General features: G+C 36.7%; 1 pseudogene; it reads right to left on the bottom strand.

The window, feature by feature from the left end:
• Positions 1-2,853: 2,853 nt before the first annotated feature.
• The window catches only part of LOC149232718 (L-type lectin-domain containing receptor kinase VIII.1 pseudogene), a 39,244-nt pseudogene continuing 23,153 nt past the window's right edge, over positions 2,854-18,944 (bottom strand).

An 18,944-nucleotide genomic window follows, 5' to 3' on the forward strand; every position in this document is an offset into this window, starting at 1 on the left:
GTCTGAGGCCTTTCCTGTGAATAAATGCTCAGGAGCAAGGTACCCCATTGTTCCTATTGTTAAAGTTGGATCAGGGCTCTTATTGTGCTCTATAAGCTGAGCAAGCCCAAAATCTCCTAGCCTTGCATTACATTCTTAGTAACAGATAGAACCGACTTCCCAATAATATTGTAAATTTCTAATCACATACAGGAACCTGTGAAATCTTTTTGTGATTACTGTTCCTACAATATTTGAAATTCCTCTGGAAAACCAGTGATCGCAAAACAAATGGGACAACATTTCCTTACCAGCGTAATTTCCATTGTGTACAGGATTTATACCCACAAAATGGAATGTATACCATTATTTACATGTGAAATTGGAAGGGCAGTTAATTCTAAACAAAATTTACTTATATGAAGAATATTTTGTTCCAGTCGAATCCTTTTCCTCAAAACCAGAACAATCCTTTCACAGACCTCAGAAATTTTGTGCATCACGAAAAATTTTCAAGTAATAATTTGCTGCAAAAAAAATGCAAATATGGTATTAGCTATGAATAATTTTCAGTTTCACTCAAGTACTAATGGAAAGAAGCACAATCCAGTAGGTAGAGTCTCTGTAGTTTTTGACATCACGTTCCAAAGCATATGTGAATAATATTTCCAGGATCAAACGTATTAAAATCTAATGTGCTTTGCTTGTAGGTGGCATTCAAATCCTCCAATAAAATTCCAAGTTCAACAATTTGTGCATGAAACTGCGTAGCTAATTCAGATGGGTTTTATTTTTATTTTTGTTGTACTGTCCTGTTAGAAATGCAACTGAATGTCATTACAAATCTTTTTTCGGAAATTCAACCATTTTTTCATACATAAAATCAAATTTTATTTGTCAAAATGGGAAATGGATCTGTTCAAAAAATTTGTGTGGCACACATATCTGAGAGTCAATGATTCTGGAGACTTTACATCTCTCTTTGGAATCATCAAATGAAGTTGGAATTAGCTGCCCTTAATAAGTCAGCAGGTGAGATTGTATTGAATGGAGAATATCAATGCAGTAATATCATCAAGCTTTGACCAGTTGGATTCTTAATGCAATTGATGACCCAATTTCTTGTAATACAGGCACTTCTGTATTCTAGAGAAAGCAAGAAGAGATGACAAATTAGGGGAATGGAAAATGAATTCACTGAACTCTGAAAGATTATCAATCACACTCAAGAATAGTCCATGATGCTCATTGAGGAACTGGAAACCTGGCTCTGATCACAATCAGAGACAACCTCTTGAAGAGTTAGAAGAAGGTTGGAATGAAATGACATGTTAGGCTTGCCCCGAGGAACATGAGGAACTGGAGCTTCTCCACTCAAAATCTGCAATACCTGCATCCTTGTCGGTCTAATAACATTCTTCTCATTTCATTCTGATCAAAGTCTCCTCTCAATCTTAAGTCTAAGGCCTCAAGAAGCTTCCCATCTCTATGCAAACCCCAAACCAAATCAACCAAATTTCTCTGTCCAGGTCGCGTATCCACCTCAATAGCTCTTCTTCCATAAGAAACTTCCAAAACAACTGCCCCAAAGATGAAGACATTTGTTTTGTCTGAGGCCTTTCCCGTGAATAAATACTCAGGAGCAAGGTACCCCATTGTTCCCGTTGTTAAAGTTGGATCAGTGTTCTTATTGTGCTCTATAAGCTGAGTAAGCCCAAAATCTCCTAGCCTTGCATTACATTTTTAGTAACAGATAGAACCAACTTCCCATTAATATTGTAAATTTCTGATCACATACAGGAACCTGGGAAATATTTTTGTGATTATTGTTCCTGCAATCTTTGAAATTCCTCTGGAAGACCAGTGATCGCAAAACAAATGGGACAACATTTCCTCACTAGCATAATTTCCATTGTGTACGGGATTTATACCCACAAAATGGAATGTATACCATTATTTACATGTGAAATTGGAAGGGCAGTTGATCCTGAACAAAATTTACTTATAGGAAGAATATTTTGTTCCAATCGAATCCTTTTCCTCAAAGCCAGAACAATCTTTTCACAGACCTCAGAAATTTTATGCATCAAAAAAAAATTTCAAGTAATAATTTGCTACAAAAAAAATGCAAATATAGTATTAGCTATGAATAATTTTTAGTTTCACTCAAGTATTAATGGAAAGAAGCACAATCCAGTAGGCAGAGTCTCTGTAGTTTTTGACATCATGTTCCGAAGCATATGTGAATAATATTTTCAGGATCAGACGTATTAAAATCTAATGTGCTTTGCTTGTAGGTGGCATTCAAATCCTCCAATAAAATTCCAAGTTCAACAATTTGTGCATGAAACTGCGTAGCTAATTCCTGAGAAGTTAAAGGCGTCCACTGTTGCTGGTGTGGTACATACTCAAAATATACATGCATGCAAATATGTTTTATTTTTATTTTTGTTGTACTGTCCTGTTACAAATGCAACTGAATGTCATTACAAACCTTTTTTCGGAAATTCAACCATTTTTTCATACATAAAATCAAATTTTATTTGTCAAAATGGGAAATGGATCTGTTAAAAAAATTTGCGTAGCACACATATCTGAGAGTCAGTGATTCTGGAGACTTTACATCTCTCTTTGGAATCATCAAATGAAGGTGGAATTAGCTTCCCTTAATATGTCAACAGGTGAGATTGTATTGAATGGAGAATATCCATACAATAATATCATCAAGCTTTGAGAAACTGGCCTCTTAATGCAATTTCTGACCCAGTTTCTTGTAATACATGCACTTCTGTATTCCAAAGAAAGCAAGAAGAGATGACAAATTAGGGGAATGAAAAATGAATTGACTAAACTCTGAAAGATTATCAATCACATTCAAGAATAGTCCTTGATGCTCGTAGAGGAACTGAAAACCTGGTTCTGATCACAATCAGAGACAAAATCCTGAAGACTCAGAAGAAGGTTAGAATGAAATGGCATGTTAGGCTTGCGTCGAGGAACATGAGGAACTGGAGCTTCTCCAATCAAAATCTGCAATACATGCATCATTATCAGTCTAGCTCTAGTATCGGGATGTGAACAGAGAATTCCAACCAGCAACATTCTTCTCATTTCATTCTCATCAAAATTTCCTTTCAATCTTAAGTCTAAGGCCTCAAGAAGCTTCCCATCTCTATGCAAACCCCAAACCCAATCAACCAAATTTCTATGTCCAGGTCACGTATCTGCCTCAATAGCTCTTCTTCCACAAGAAACTTCCAAAACAACTGCCCCAAAGCTGAAGACATCTGTTTTGTCTAAGTCCTTTCCTGAGAATAAATACTCAGGAGCAAGGTACCCCATTGTTCCTGCTGTTAAAGTTGCATCAGGGCTCTTATTGTTCTCTATAAGCCGAGCAAGCCCAAAATATCCTAGCATTGAAAGTTCCATCTAACATTATATTACTGGACTTAACATCTCTATGAACCACCTGTTTCTCCCATCTGCCATGTAAATATGTCAATGCAGATGCAACCCCCATCACTATCTTGCATCTATTTTCCCATGACAGCACCGGTCCTCCACCTTCTTGAAAAATGATCTTATCCAAGCTACTATTCGACATGTAATCATAGACCAAAAGAATCTCTCCTTTCTCATGACACCATCCTTGCAGATGGACTAGGTTTCGATGACTAAGGCATCCTATAATTGAGAGCTCTGCAAGAAATTCATATTTCCCTTTATTGTTGCAGGTAGATCTCTTCACTGCCACCAAAGCTCCATCATTAGGCAGAATCCCTTTATAAACTATCCCAAATGCACAATGACCCACAACTCTAGCCGTGTTGAATCCTTTGGTAGCATTGCTGATCTCTTTGTTGTGGAAAGGGTTTACCTCGCCCCCTGTTGCTTGCAATCGACGAGGTGAAATCGAAACTATTCCTGATGACGCGAATTCGAAACTATTCGGGAGGAATAGAAGATCCCCTATGAGCCTCGATTGCCTGCGATCGAAGACACGAAGTCGAAATCGTTCGAGAGTGATGGGTTAGGGTTTAATAACTCCTTTCCAAACTACCTTTGCATGATCCAACGGCTAAACGCCTTCCAATCGTCTAACATATAATCTATTGGGCATGGTTATGACAAATAGACAAAAGGGGAGTTGATTTCAGAGGGAAATGCCTTACGACATAAAAATATGAATTAATTATTAAAAAAAAATTAGTTTACAAAATTTTAGTGATATTAAAAAAATATATCCAAATCATAAAACATTTAACCCACTTCAATTTCTAACGTGGTAAAGTAAAAAATTGAATCCATAATTAAACCATCCCATTCTCATGGAAACTCAATTCCCTAATTTGTTCCATCTCAAATGAGTCAAACTTCCCCATAAAACTGTGAGGAGAAATTTTGGTCACTAATGTCCCAATATATATATATATTTGTAAAACAAAATGACCTTGCAAAAAGTTGAATTTTTCCTAAAGTAATTAAACATTGGTTGTGGATATGATTTTGTAATCTTAATAACGGTTATATGGGTTATATGGAGTGTAACCATTAATTTGAATATTTTTGTCAAATTTTGAGAAAATAGGATAGGACAACTAGATTCAAAACCTAGTATGTTTAAATTATGAAAGTTTATTTTTTTTCTCGAGTATCAGTATAATTTTTTGATTGATTGCAAATTTTCAGTATTAAAATTATATCTTTGAATATATAAATAAATTTACTCTTTCCCAAAACTTTTATTGTACTTAAATATTACAATTTCAATAATTAATATTTATGATTACAATAATTATTCAAAATTGTCAATTAGATTTTGCTTAAAAATTATTGAAATAAAATGGAAAAAAAAATTATTAAAAATTATAGTAATTTAAGTATATAATTTTTTATTGGTTAAATTCTAATTTTCCATTATTTAAATTAAAAAATTTCATACATTAATAAATAAATATAACATTTTCAAAATCTCTCATTCCATTTGGATTTTTTATGGTTGTTTTATTATCAATGTTGTCTAACTATTCTATGTTTTGGCTTTTTTATGGGTGAATTTATGATTTTTTGTTATTTAAAATGTGTTATTGACTACATAACATAATTAAAACCTTGAAAAATCCCCAGAGCACCTCAATTGAGAAGTTAGACTTGCAATTTTAACAAATATCTGTCAAATTTTAGGTAAAATTGGCCATAAATATGCCAAAAAAAACTCCAAAACTTAGAAGAGTTGTATTGTTTCCTCTATAGTCTAGTATATGGAGATGTCATCCCATAACATTACATTTAAAAATAATAAAATAATATTTACAAAATAAATAAAAATTAGTAATAACAAAATAAATATTTCAATATTGGCCATAAATAAAATACTTCAATTTTCACCCTAATTTTACCTCAACTTTATATAAAGTAATTTAAGAAAAATTTCCTACTTTATATTATAATTATTTTTTACTTTTACCTACCTTAAAGATATGGAGTTTACAAGTACCATTTAAAAATTTAATAAAAAAATATAATTTTAATGTATACCATGTGAACCATAAATAAAATATTTTAATGATCATGTTAAATAACATATTTCAATGCTCTCTCATATTATAATAATAATAATAATAATATACAAAGATATATGAAATTTGTACATTTCTACATTAAATCACTCTATCCCTTGGGTAGAGGTGGACTTTGAGGTTGTTATGTTTCCCTGTCATTCAAATCGTAGTTGTCTCTCATTTAAATTCCTTCTGCTCATCGTTTGTTAGGGGGTATAGCTAACCAGGAGCATGGTTTTTTCCAAGATACAATATCGAGCCTAGCACACATCATTGATGAAGTGTTGGCCATTTTAAGTAATTATCCACAAGAAAAAGTTGTTGTTACACCTATAAAAATCGCCCCATAAAGAATAGATTATTCCAAGTTGTGGGCTTCGATGGAGCCTCAATCAACAACAAATAAAAAAATAGCCATGGTTTTATTTTATTCCTCTCTCTGCACCATATTTCAAAGTAAAAAGGGTTTGGGTATGGGGACTAACAATCAAGCGAAATACTTCCCGCAAAAACTTGCTTTTGTTTTCCAAAGAGAAGGGTTGCACTCATTATGACACACCTTCTTACAATCATGTACCTGAGGGGGTGGTTAGCAGGTAGACCTAACTCTTAAGGTGCAATTAAGAGAACGAGATATAGCAAATTATTTTCCAGTGTGTTTATTCTTTTTTTAGGTAGTTCTCTTTTATGCCTGAGTGCTCCATCATACCTTAAATTTGTGCATTCCCAATTCTGATTTCCACACCCTACTGTTAAGGGTTCAAGGTATGATAATGTGATGATATCTTGGACCTATAGTTCTCGCTCACCTATGAGTTCTATTGGATACATTCTTGGCACTGAGGCGCCGGTGTAAAGTATTAGAAGTTGTCCTTTGGCTATTCATTGTCAACTGGTATACTAGGTCTGTGGACTACGCTAGGTGTCTAATACCGACACTTAAACAAGGTTGTATACCATAAACACTGGAATGGAATACACGCAATCCATATTAAAAATGAGCATTGTTTCTATTTGCGAGTCTAGTATCTCTTGGATTTCAAAACAGTAGCAACAAATACCATAGAAAAGAAGTTGTTGCTCATAAAGAAGACTAATTTACCATTGTAATTAGCGAGGGCACACATCAGAATTTATGTGAGAGAATACTAGGAATAGATGGATAGTAGATGATATGAGTTAAGTCTATTGCATAAAGCAAGCAATGTTAATAAAGATACCATCGAATCACTAGAAAATATTCCTATGAAAATTTCAATTCATGCAACAAGAATTATGATGCCATCTTGAAGTAATAGAGCCATGCAAGTGCTATCTATACATGAGGTTTTTTGAAATGTCAAATCATCATCTTGATACCTAGTGGCTCAGACTTAAGGAGGAATGAGACCTTAATAGATCTTGCATTTTGTCTATGTCAAGGAGGTTTGTATGTTGTTTGACTGTAGCATGTATAGCTATCAACTTGTGGAAGCATATTTAGCTGATAATTTAACAATCGTGTCTAGCATTTCATTTTGCATGTCACATCCATGACTACAAAACTATATCCATTATTCCACCACTTTCTAACATGAAAATTAGTAACTACACACAACATTGCAATCTTGTAACTGTGCACAGATAGGTATATTGCGAATAATGGAATTACACCTAGAATTTCAATCTTATAACCATGCATAGACAGGTATAGGTATATTGTTAACAGTGAAATTACACATGGCACTGTAACCATGCAAAAACAAGTATGTTGTGAATAGTGAAATCACACATAGTACTACAATCTTGTAACCATGCAAAGACAGGTATGTTGTGAACATTCCAAACATATTTTGGCATCACAATTAATAAGGCACTCAGTACTATGTGACTTAGAATGAGTATTGGGATAAGGTCAGTAATTCTCCTTGCAACCATTGGCATACCACCAACAATGAAGTTGTCACCCCCTAGCTTGTGAAGCCTATCCAAATGACTGGGCTAGGGATTGTAGAGGCCTATCCCACCTCCACCCTACATAAAGGTATTCAATTGTAGGCTTTTACAGTGATTCCAAAGGAAAATGTCCACCCATCAGCCAATGGGGGAATCTAGAGATGAAAGTCTCCACCCTTACTCGATTCATGGATTCCAAAGGTTTTCCTCCACCCTAAGGTTGCTGCTATAGTAACCCCACCCTATGATGGTAATCTAGAGTGTACTAAATCTAAGCATTCTAAGAAGGAAAGCTAGTATAGGGTAGCTTGATGCCTCCACCCAGTAGCCAATGAGGGACTGCATAGATGAAAACCTCCACCCTCAATCAAGTCAAATATCTCCATAGATATACACAATAGCCTCATTTAAGGAATCCATGGTTACTATGCATTGTTTTGAGATATGAAGGTTGACTCAAGTGTTCTCACTCTAAACTAGCTAGAAAACAACTAAGCCCAACAAGGATGGCTACAAGGTTCTTTCCCTCTACAAGGTGTGGTTAATCAAGCTATAGAATCACTGGAATGCTGTTGGGTCCCTATAATACTAGTGATTACCCCATTACTATTGTAGTTATACCCCTTATTTATATTTTTGTGCCCCTATTACCCCCATATTGTTATTTCTGTGCCCCATAGAATCCCTCTATTGTTATTTTTGTGGTTTTATATTATTATTGTTAGGTCGGCTGGATTATATTGTGACTCCTTAGACTCCTATATATAGAAAGGAGGTTTTGTCATTTGTATCATCCAAGAATTGTTCATTTATGTAATGTAAAGGAGGTTGCCCCCTCGAAGAGGCTGAATTCTAAGGCGTTGATTTATCTTTTCTATCTTTTCTTGAGCTGGTTTCATAACATTTGGTATCAGAGCTTTGGATTCTAGGGTTTCGCTGCTCCAAACAGGTCATCGTGGAATTTTCGCTATAACTTTTTTTCTGTGACGTTTCAGAAGTTTCAAAAAAAACCCATTTGAGAAGAATTAGCGCTGAACCTTGGGTCCAAATTTCAGAGCTTTTTGTGCAAGATTTTCGGAGATATGATCTGAGGAAGTTGGCCTTTTTGCAGACTCCTGAATTACATTCAAAACAGGTGACCTGGGGAAAATCGTCATAACTCTCTCTCTAAGGATCGGATTGAAATTTCGTAAAAAGGTACAGAAAGAGGACGGACTGTAGTTTCTTGTATGTGTGTTTTAGATTCAAAGGTTGAAACAGTGACTCGTGGCACGTCGTACAAGTTCGCTCTACTGAACCAGTCTAAAAGCAAGTCACTGTGGGAGATTTCACATAACTCTTCCTTGGAGAATCCAATTTGGCTCAGACTTGTGGCATTGGAAAGAGGACACAGAAGGCTACTACAGGTAGCAATTTCAGAACTGGATGATTCGAAATTACAGAGATACATCAGATTCAATATCAGGCTTCTATAAAGTGAAAAAAGGTGTGTAGTTTTTTTTTAATTTTTTATCTAAGCTTGGTTTAACGGAATTCAAAGGGCATAGTAAAGCATTATTATCGGTAACTGATGCCCCGAGGAAAGAAAATGCAAACACCTAGTAAGGAACCTGAAAGCTCTAGCATGACTCATGAAGAAGAGGAAGAAATGCTACATGATATATCAAAATTACAAGAACAAGTGCAACAAATGTCACGCTCACAAAAGCTAACAGAAGCTAAGATAAGTGGCGTGGAATCTAAGATAAATGGCGTGGAATCTAAGATAAATGGCGTGGAATCTAAGATAAAGGGCATGGAAGCTAAGATGGAGGATTCGATGGTAAATTTGAAGATAGATTTGAAGATAGACATGGAAGAAATGAAGAACTTGCTACAAGAAAGGGTCACTAATGGTGAAAAGGTAGTAAAGGAAACTCATGATGAGAACAAAAGAAATGTTAATCATGATTCCATAGACTCTAATGTTGGATCGAAGACTCACCATGTTCCAAAAATCGATATGAGGAAGTTTGATGGCAAGGATCCCGCCACATGGATATTACAGATGGAGCAATTCTTCGATCTCAATAATGTGCAAAACACACAAAAGGTACGTATGGCAACTTTATATTTGGAACCAAATCAGTTTGTATGGTATCAATGGCTTTGTTCTCGTAAACAATTTATCACTTGGGCAATTTTTACGGAAGAATTGATAGCACATTATGAGGATACAAAAAGCAACACTTTTTTTAGCCAATTGATAAGTCTCAAACAAAAGGGTTCAATAATGGAGCACATTGAGGAGTTCCAAAAATTGAACATAAGGGTAAAAGATATTCCAGAGGAGCATAGGATTGATGTGTTCATAGGGTCTTTAAAGGATAATATCCAACATGATGTGCGCCTTTGGGAACCTGATTCATTAGAGAAGGCATTCAGGTTAGCAAGAAAAATGGAAAGCAAAATTATGGCAACTAGGAAGCATACCATTCACAACTATAAAGACGGAAGTGTTGTTGCCCATAGTCTTCCACAACCTACAAGGTTGACACCACAACAATTGGAAGAAAAAAGAGCAAAAGGGCTTTGTTACAATTGTGATAGCAAATACACAAAAGGTCATAAGTGTGCTGAGAAGAAATTATTCTACATAGATTGTGAAGAGGAAGAAGAAAAGGAGCAAGAAAGGTCAAAAGAAGAGGATATATTCCAGGAACAAAGCCTAGATGAAGAACAAATAAATCCGACCATATCTTGTAATGCATTGGCGGGAATTACCACTCCTCAAACCATCAAGATAGAAGGACAAATCAAGAAGAAAAAGGTAATAGTGTTGATTGATTCAGGAAGCACCCACAATTTTATTCATTGTAGGGTAGCAAAAGAATTGAATTGCTTCCTATATCCAGCACCAGAGTGTCAAGTGATGATTGCAAATGGAGGAACAATAAATTGCTCTGGAAAGTGCCATAATATCAAGCTATCCATGGGAGAATATGTATTGACTAGCCCAATGCTTTCCATTCCAATGGGAGGTGCTGATGTTGTACTAGGAGTCCAATGGCTACAATCCTTGGGTACAATAGCTTTTAATTTTCAAGAACTTTTCATCAAATTTTCTTCGGAAGGAAAGGAAGTTGAATTAAGGGGTATTGCAGGGAAACCAGGAAAGATAATCAGCTCTAATGGTATGACAAAGCTTCTAAAAAAGGAGCAAAGAGGTGTAATTGCACAATTATGTTCGCTAGATGTTTCCACATTGGAATCATCTATTTCTCCAGATCTCCAAAAAGTCTTGGACAATCATTCCAAGGTATTTGAGACTCCCAAAGGTCTCCCACCTATGCGTGATCATGATCATGCTATTCATCTGATTCCAGGAAGTGTTCCTCCAAACATCAGGCCGTACAGATATCCCTATGTCCAAAAAAGTGAAATTGAACGTATGGTTGCAGAAATGCTAGAGGCTGGTATAATTCAACCGAGTCAAAGTTCTTTCTCAGCTCCAGTAGTATTGGTGCACAAGAAGGATGGATCATGGCGCATGTGTCCAGATTATAGGGAGCTCAACAAGCTCACTATTAAAGATAAGTTCCCCATTCCTGTTATTGATGAATTACTGGATGAATTGCATGGATCAATTTACTTCACCAAGTTGGATCTTCGTTCGGGATATCATCAAATCAGAATGAAGATTGAAGACATTCCAAAAACGACATTTAGAACTCATGAGGGTCATTATGAATTTTTGGTCATGCCTTTTGGCCTTACCAATGCACCTTCAACATTTCAAGGTTTGATGAATTCAATTTTCAAACCATTCCTTAGAAAATTTGTGTTAGTATTTTTTGATGATATACTAATCTACAGCAAGTCTTGGAAGGATCATGTTGAACATGTTGACAGGGTGCTACAACTATTGGAGGAGAAACAATTATATGCAAAAAGATCCAAATGTTTCTTTGGAGTCCAGGAGGTGGAATATTTGGGTCATATTGTATCTCATGAAGGAGTTAAGGTAGACCCTAGCAAAATTAAAGCCATTAAGGAATGGAAAATCCCCACATCCATAAAGCATCTGCGAGGATTTCTTGGGTTGACAGGGTATTATCGCAAGTTTGTTAAGAATTATGGGAGAATAGCAGCACCTCTAACAACATTATTGAAGAAAGATTCATTTTCATGGACTTCGGAAGCAACAAAGGCCTTTGAACATCTTAAAGAGGCAATGTGCCAAGCACCGGTCTTAGCTACACCGGACTTCACAAAAACCTTTATTGTGGAATGTGATGCTTCAGGAAATGGAATTGGTGCTGTTCTAATGCAAGATGAAAGACCCATTGCTTTTGAAAGTCGTCCAATCAAGGGAAAGTTTTTAAGCAAAGCTATTTATGAGAAGGAAATGTTGGCAATACTCCATGCACTTAAGAAATGGCGACCCTACCTAATGGGAAGACACTTCAAGGTAAAAACGGATCATGATAGCCTTAAATACTTTTTAGAACAAAGATTATCCTCTGAAGAGCAACAAAAGTGGGTCACAAAGATGTTGGGTTATGACTTTGAAATCATCTACAAAAAAGGGAAGCAAAATGTGGTGGCAGATGCACTCTCAAGAAAGGATGAGGATGTGGAAGCATTGTTGTGTGCCATTTCTATTATCCAACCAGATTGGATAAACGAAGCAAGGGAGGAATGGAAGAATGACGAAGAAGTGTGGGCACTTATTCGAAAGCTACAACAAGATTCCAGTACTTCTGATACATTTAGCTGGCAAAATGATTCGTTATGGTACAAAGATCGCTTATACCTCTGTAAGAATTCCCAGCTAAAACAAAAGATTCTTATGGAATTGCACACTTCTCCCTTAGGAGGGCACTCAGGATTTTTAAAAACTTACCACAGGGTTAAGAAGGAATTTTTTTGGGATGGCCTTAAATCAGATATTCAAAAGTTTGTGGCGGAATGTTTGGTTTGCCAGCAAAATAAAGTTGAAACAATTAAGACACCGGGTCTATTACAACCTTTATCCATTCCAAGCCAACGTTGGGAGGAGGTTTCAATGGATTTTATCACAGGTTTACCCAAGTCTGAGGGAAAGAGTGTCATCATGGTGGTAGTTGACAGACTTACCAAGTATGCACACTTTTGTGCATTATCACATCCATTTAAAGCCAGTACAGTTTCTACTGCATTTATGGAAACAGTTCAAAAGCTACATGGAAACCCAAAGATTATTGTAAGTGACAGAGATCCCATTTTCACTGGAAATTTTTGGACAGAATTATTTTCTTGTCTTGGTACTCAGTTAGCTCATAGCTCATCTTATCATCCTCAATCTGATGGGCAAACTGAGATAGTAAACAAATGTTTGGAAGGATATCTTCGTTGCTTTGTATCTGATAAACAGACACAATGGGTCAAATGGTTGCCTCTGGCTGAATGGTGGTATAACACTTCCTTCCATACAACAACAAAAATGACCCCATTTATGGCACTTTATGGGTATCAACCACCATCCATCACATCATATTTAAGAGAAAATTCTAAGGTTCAGGCAGTGGAACATCACATCGAACATCAACAACAAGTCCTCCAACTCTTAAAGGATAACCTCGTGTTGGCACAAAATAGAATGAAACAACAGGCAGATCAACATCGCAGTGAAAGAAGTTTTGATGTAGGTGATTGGGTATTCCTACGGCTACAACCATATAAGCAAATGTCCCTAAAGCAAGCTAAGAAGGATAATAAATTATCACCAAAGTATTATGGTCCGTACAAGGTGTTGCAAAAGATTGGTACTATGGCATACAAATTGGAGCTTCCTGCAGCTTCTCGATTGCACCCAGTTTTCCATGTTTCATGTTTAAAGAAGGTTATAGGTGACAAGCTCCCAATTCAAACAATATTGCCAGAACTTGACGAGGAAGGAAAAATTATATTGGAACCAGAAGCAGTCACAGAAACAAGAACTCGACAGCTACGAAATCGATCAATTTCAGAGTATCTTATCAAGTGGAAGAACTTATCCGCTGAAGATTCCACATGGGAGGATGAGAATTTTATGCAGAAGTATCCAGAACTACTCAAGCGTTGAGGACAACACTTTTTTGAAGGAGAGGGGCATGTTGGGTCCCTATAATACTAGTGATTACCCCATTACTATTGTAGTTATACCCCTTATTTATATTGTTGTGCCCCTATTACCCCCATATTGTTATTTTTGTGCCCCATAGAATCCCTCTATTGTAATTTTTGTGGCTTTATATTATTATTGTTAGGTCGGCTGGATTATATTGTGACTCCTTAGACTCCTATATATATAAAGGAGGTTTTGTCATTTGTATCATCCAAGAATTGTTCATTTATGTAATGTAAAGGAGGTTGCCCCCTCGAAGAGGCTGAATTCTAAGGCGTTGATCTATCTTTTCTATCTTTTCTTGAGTTGGTTTCATAACAAATGCATCCCTAGCTATTCTGTAGTAAAGGAACATACGAATACCTCATACCCAATTTACACAATTGCTCATAAAAAAGAGTCAAGAATTAAATTCACAATCATGGTCTTAAATCATGATATTCACATGCATGTGTCTCTGCCAATTTGGGTTCAAGAACACACTAACTACACCCTAAAGTATGGATAGTAAATTGGTGCAACAACTACAAGAGATTTAGCGCAATAGACATGGAAAGTAAATCTCAACAGTGTCTCAGTTACTAACCTCTAGTGCCACGACCCTTAATATGGTGCAGGTTTATCCTGTTGTCCTTGTGGTGCAAAGCAAACAATTGCCAAACTCGTGCGTTCACCCTTCCCTGCAATAAAATGCCCTCAATTTTGTTCCTAAAATGCTTATCCTTAGATCTTAGACTTTTTTGATCCATAATGATAATGAGATTGTCTTTCAGATTAATCAAATCATGACAATTTGGTCCATCCTCAGGACAAAGGTGAAAAAAACCAATCTTTCCAAATTATTAAATAAGAGAGATGCATTCGGGTCTAGAGTTAGCTGTTATCATTGACTTGCTCTCTCTTTTTCTTTCTTTCTCCACCGTTCTCTTCTTCTTCTTGTTCTTCATGCCTCCTCCTAGTTCGAATTCCCTTCTTTCTCTATTGTCCTTATACTACCTATTGGTGATGTTGGACCCGCCAACATTCAGGCGATCTCCCTGATAAGAAGTCCCAATTAGAGCTCACACCATTTTGTGTAGGATGCCCATCCAGAATACGACACGGTTTCCGATGCAGTGGGTGCTAATGATATTCCTTGGTTGCAAGAATGCGTAGATTGATGTATAGTGACTTTGGTGAGAACAAGTATGTGACCCTATGGAAAGTCAAGTGTGGTTCATGAAGGTTCTAACACATAGAACGCAAAATGAGTGAGCCCCTTAGAAGCCTGCAATAGTACCCAACTTGAAAGGAACACATGAGCATAAATACATCACAATCTATTATGTGAAATAGTTCATAAGTTAACAGTGATGGAATTAAACAACAACATGCATTCAACAAGATGTGTACCAATGCAAAACAAATAGTTCATAAGCATAAGCATAAGTTAAATAACCTACATTGCAAACATAATGAGAATAATCCTACTATATTCACAACATATGCAGGAAAATGTGTCGGCTCTAAGATTTTCTTAAGTGAAAGTTCTAATCATATATGCACCATTGACAGACCACTAGCACAATAGTGGAATGTGAAGTTAACATCACCTACTCCTCCAAAGAAAGATACTCCCTCTATGTTATGGAGAAGCCAAGGCTCTCACAAACCCTCAAGCTTATGATTCTAATGCTAAGCCTAACCAAAATCTTGGCTCCCAAAAGCCCTTTACATGAGTTATGAGAGTATATTTGTAACAAGAGGGGGTGACTCTTCAACTCCCCTTTGTGACTTTTGGACCTCCCTCATGACTCTTTAATTTCTTTACAAATTGACTCATTACATTACATTGTGGCTCTTCACATTCTAATATTGACACTTGGAATTCCACTTACAAATTAATTATAAATAATTTAACAATTTACACTCATGTCCATATAAGAAAAAAATTACTAGAGCCAACTAGACATCCTAATAAGACAAACATATCATGCTTGATTTTGGGGATACTCTAGCTCAACATCTTACACTTGATGTTTCTCGGTGACATAGCAGTGCCAAGATTTCTACCACATGATGATATCCCCAAACTATGCAATGGCGTTTGGCTAGAAGCGGACTCTAGCCTCCATGACATCCGAGTACACTAACTTGCAACCAATTTTTGTTTCCTTCTCGAGCAGGAGTAAGATTGTGTTGATTTAGATAGGGCCACCAATGTACTTATGCATATTATGTTTGTTCACCTCAAGATATTCCTTGATGGTTACTTGTCTCCACTATTCCAAGTATTCATCTATCTCCTATCTAACTTGGTTCTTACGCTTGATTTTCGTGAGTGAACTGACTGATGGGATCCTATGGGACTTCACGAAGGAGTCCAGACCATTGTATCAATGTGCATATGAGGCCTGAATGTTACCAATGAATGCGGCGAGTTGTTTTTTGTTCTGGATCAACATCTAAACTCTTGCTTTCTCTAACTCTTCCTATTGCTTTGTTTCCTTTCCCAAGTCAATCAGTGCCCCTTTATATTTCATTGACCATTCATGCATGACAACGATGCTAGCTTGTACATTCCTTAGAGTTTTGAAAAAATATTTACATTGTTGTTGTAAACCATGCAAGTTGACAACTGCCTTATGCACGTAACAAGATCCTCATAAAGATTCTCCATGGTCTCTCCAAGTATCGATACTTCACCGAGTATCACTGTCGTCAACTCTTACAAATGGGCATGTGTGAAAGCTTCATTCTGAGATGCTCCCCATTGTTGTTCATCCTCTTGCCTAACAACTTGCAAGTTCTTTTCCAATTTCTTGTTCTCGACCAACAAATAATTTGTATTTGACTTTGAAGCACCTGTGAAGGCCAAGTTGGCTGAGGAATCGACACCTAGATTTCTTTTGATGTTGGTTACAATCACCCTTTCTCTAATTAATGTCGGAGATGTGAGGTCATCCAAAAATGTTTCTTCCTCACTTGTACAATATTTTTTTGAAGCTCGTCATAGGTCAAATTTTATGTATCCATAACCAAACCATCATTGAGAGGAACAATATCCTCTTCCTCACTTGGAGCTTTCTCTGTTGGAGGAAGGGGAGACTTAATGGTGACCTATTCTGCACTATGCATCAGGTCAACATCCTTTTTCTGCGGCTCTATTTCTTCCATGTCTTGAATTTCAATCAACTTCTCTATCTCTTGAGCGAGCTCTTTGTCCAACATTTGTTTTCTCTCCTCCTCTGATTTCCGGTTCTATTCTAGCTCTTTAGCTTACCTTTGTTTTGTTTCTTCTCCTACTTACTATTCTCTTCTCTTTTATTCTTCTTCCTTCTTCTTCCTTCTCTTCTTCTTCTTTCCTCTTCTACGGTTTTTCTTCCCTCTTCTCTGGTTCTTCTTCCTACACCCTATCTTCCCTCTTCTTCTCTATTGCTAAAGTCGCTTTCATAATGGTTGGATTTGCTTTCATCTTGCGGCTTCATTCTCCCCTTGTACTGTGCACAACATTTTCTCTTTCCCTTCTCATCCACTTCCACTAGTGTTGCCTCTAGAGTGTCTACCTATTGTGGAGAAACATGTGAAGTTCCTGCTAAACTGATCAGCTCACAGGACTTGGAGGCATTGTAACAATTATTCCATCCATCCTCCTTCGGCCAGTGAAAGGTCTCTCTTAGCCACTAAAAATGGATTGTCACAATGTGTTCTTTGCAAATAATCCTAGGATTGTATGGATTGAAGTCCCGAGTATCGAATGCAAATTTATTTATTGCCTTCCCTTTGGTATCTACAACTTTCAAGTTCTTAATTTTGTACAATCTGATTTGCATAGGAAGAACTAACCAAGGTGCTTTCCTCATCCTGTGAAAAGCCGATGAAAAACCTATGGAGAGATGATATGAAACTTCTTGCATGACTATTTTATTAGTGGCATACCTTGATAAAATATTCATCGACATCTGTCCACCAAACACTCTAAGGAAAGTGCCATCCAATGAGGCAAACAAATCTTCTATCTGCGATACTACTTCTGTTGCCCCAAGTGACATGCAAGATGGCTCTTCCTCAAAGATCATCTTGTACAATGGAATGGAAAAGTCATCAATTAGCTTCTCCATTACTCTTTTGTGGCTGCACTCTGAAAGCAAGTTACAATAAATATACACGATAGGCTCTTGTGGTGTCCAAGTCCAATTCATGCGAGGGAATGCGCTTTGTGTGTAGATTACATCTAGTAGATATGTAGACATATAAAATCTAGCTTTAGAGCCCTTGCAAAGACTAATGGCATTAGATACATGGATCCGCAGCAGTTGGGCCAACAAATCTGACCATTTGAATTGTTTACCTTCATTCACAACCTGGTCCAATAAGAAATCCCACCCTTCAGGAAAGGTCTCAGTGATCTGTTGATCATACATTCTACAACATAAGATGATCAATAGTTGATATACCCTACTAAGAGATCTTGTCTTGTATGTGTTGGTGGGTGTTTGGTGAAACTTTGATGGCTCTTTCACCCAAATGTTAGCAATCTCCTTAGTGCTCAAGTGGCTAGTCTTCACATAGAAGTATGAATCCATAAGCGATTATGGCTCAAGTAAGTGGTACATAAGATGATAATCTACTACCAGAAAAGAAGTAAGCCTTCATCCACTCATATTTCCAAGAGTCCTAATCTTTGGATTTGTGTGAGACAGTATCCAAATGATAACATCTACACATGTTAATGTTGGGTACCTACATGAAACCTTGTGTAGCCCTGACTTCTAGACATTACTGTAATCATGTTGGTCCTCCATATCTGGTTTGAATATTCTTGTTGAGAATATTTCATTAACCTTATGCCATGTAATATATGATTCCTTTTCTTCAAACAGTTGAATGTATGAGTATACTGGAAAGTAACTGACGTATTTCAATTGCCTCCCCGATACTTCTCTTTGTGGTATCCTTTGAAGCAGTTCTCTTGGATGCCATGTTAACAGTGATTGATGAGGAGAAGTGCTCAACACCTACAATACATGTGGGAGGAAAAAGCATTCATGGCCAACAATAAATTAGCTTCAACAAATCAACTTACAAAGCAATATCAGGCACAACCACATGCATTGATTGGGAAAATTGCACAATTCTAGAAGTGAATGCGCATTCCGCAGTCTTAGTAGCCAATGATGCAAGTTGAGGCTAGAGACTACACAATGCATAGTCCAGCTTGGGCAGATTATGGGAGAAACTGCGCATTGCATAATCTCAGTGGCCAAGGTGATTGTTGGGCCTCCAACTTATCATGATTTTGTTGATGAATCCATCCCTTTTAGCATCATTCCATTCACCCATTGTCATCATTTTTAACCACA

The sequence above is a fragment of the Pinus tabuliformis genome, chromosome J, assembly GCF_031772625.1.
Source record: "Pinus tabuliformis cultivar Carrire ecotype Pingquan chromosome J, CPIR1, whole genome shotgun sequence".
NCBI classification, from domain to species: Eukaryota; Viridiplantae; Streptophyta; class Pinopsida; order Pinales; family Pinaceae; genus Pinus; species Pinus tabuliformis.